The 2,060-nt window shown below is 42.4% G+C and overlaps 1 pseudogene; it reads left to right on the top strand.

Moving 5' to 3' along the window:
- Nucleotides 1-521: 521 nt before the first annotated feature.
- On the top strand, nt 522-1,420 carry LOC100594816 (annotated as a pseudogene).
- Nucleotides 1,421-2,060: the final 640 nt, after the last annotated feature.

Raw genomic sequence — 2,060 nt, 5'->3', positions numbered from 1 at the left:
TCTCATGAATTTGCAGCCACAGAATGTATGTTTTAATCTTAGGTTTGGGGGAGGAGGCATGAAAGAAAATCAGAAACAGAAATCTTGGAATTAAACTCAAATTAGTCCTGTAATCCCTGCACTTTGGGAGGCCGAGGCAGGTGGATCACTTGAGGTCAGGAGTTCAAGATCAGCCTGGCCAACATGGTGAAACCCCCCGTCTCTACTAAAAATATAAAAAATAGCTGGGTGTCGTGGCTCACACCTGTAATCCCAGCTACTCAGGAGGCTGAGGCAGGAGAATTGCGTGAACCCAGGAGGTGGAGGTTGCAGTGAGCCAATATCACACCACTGTAATCCAGCCTGAGGGACAGAGCAAGACTCCATCTCAAAAAAAAAAAAAAAAAAAACCAACCTCAAATTAGACCAGGACACTAGTTCTGAATTTTCTGTGAATATCAAAGGAGGGATGGAAGAAGTAAGACGTTGAAGAGAAAAAGAAAGGCATATATCTGTGCCCCGCTAATAGCATCAAAAAATACATGACTCTCTTTGTCACATCTACTGCGAGATTGAAGACCATTCTTAGCAATCAGACTATTGACATTCCCGAAGATGTCAACATCACTGTGAAGGGACACAGTTTTTGTGAAGGGCCCCAGAGGACCCCTGTGGAGGGACTCCAGTTACATCAGTGGAGAACTCAGTCTCCTTAGAAAGGAAAAGAAGAGGCTCCAGGTTGACAAAGTGTGGGGAAATAGAAAGGACCTGGCTACCATTGGCACTATTTGTAGTCACAAACAGAACATGATCCAGGGTGCTGCATGGGGCTTCTGTTGTTAAGACGAGAGCTGTGCATGCTCACTTCCCCATCAACATTGTTAGCCAGGAGTCTTTTGTTGAAATCTGAAATTTCTTGGGTGAAAAATAAATCTGCAGGGTTTGGATGAGGCCAGTTGTTGCTCATTCAATATCTCAAGTCCAGAAAGAGGGGTTAGTTCTTGAAGGAAATGATATTGAACTTGTTTCAAGTTCAGCTGCTTTGATTCAGCAAGCCACAACAGTTAAAAACAAGGACATTGGCAAAGAGCAGTGGCTCATGCCTGTAATCCCAGCACTTTGGGAGGCCAAGGTGGGTGGATCCCTTGAGCTCAAGAGTTTGAGACCAACCTGGGCAACATGGTGAAACCCCATCTACAAAAAAAATACAAAAATTAGCCAGGTGTGGTGGCGTGTGCCTGTAGCCCCAGCTACTTGAGAGGCTGAGGTGGGAGGATGGCTTGAACCCAGGAGGCTGAGGCTGCAGTGAGCTGTGATCATGCCACTGCACTCCTGCCTGGGTGACAGTGAGATCTTACCTCAAAAAAAAAAAAAAATCAGAAAATGTTTGGAGGGTATGTATATCTCTGAACAAGGAACAGTTCAGCAGCCTGATAAATAAGATCTAAGAGTTGTCCAGCTACACAAACAAGATGCCAGATGATTCCCCAGACATATGTGTGATGTTTAATAATTCAATAAAATACCTCAATTGAAAAAACACCTGAGTTTGAGATTAAAAGTAAAGACATAAAAATGTGTAGCATTATTCGAAGTAAAGTAATGTAGAGTATAAGAAATTATGTTTAATCTATTTTTCTGAAACTATAGGGAGAATTTTCTTAAAACTTAATTTTAGGAAGATTCTCCTTCTAAGGAATGTATTTTTGTATCAGATGTTTATTAATTCTCTCTCTCTGAAAGTTTATTAATTCTCTCTCTCTGAAAGGCATTTTCAGCTTTCCCAAGTTCCAACTGTTATTTTCTTGGTTTCTTGAATGAATGAGCGCCACTTGGTTCACCGACCACCCTAAGTCTGCTGGAGAATGGGATCGAATCAGTTCCCAACGAATCTGAACAATTAAAGCAAATTCATTAGGCTGTTATGCTGCTCTATGCTCCTATAACGTGCACTGGGATTGGTACGTGAGAGGTTTATCTGCTCATTTTATTGTTTCTTGCACTGAAGGCCCTTGGACACTAGTGGCAAGGCTGATGGGACAGTCTTTCCCAGTAAAGCATATTCTTGGCGGAGGCTTAGT

This window comes from Nomascus leucogenys, chromosome 4, assembly GCF_006542625.1.
Source record: "Nomascus leucogenys isolate Asia chromosome 4, Asia_NLE_v1, whole genome shotgun sequence".
Lineage (NCBI taxonomy): Eukaryota > Metazoa > Chordata > Mammalia > Primates > Hylobatidae > Nomascus > Nomascus leucogenys.
The sequence above is the reverse complement of the archived record's forward strand: the minus strand, read 5'-3'. Positions and strand labels throughout refer to the sequence as shown.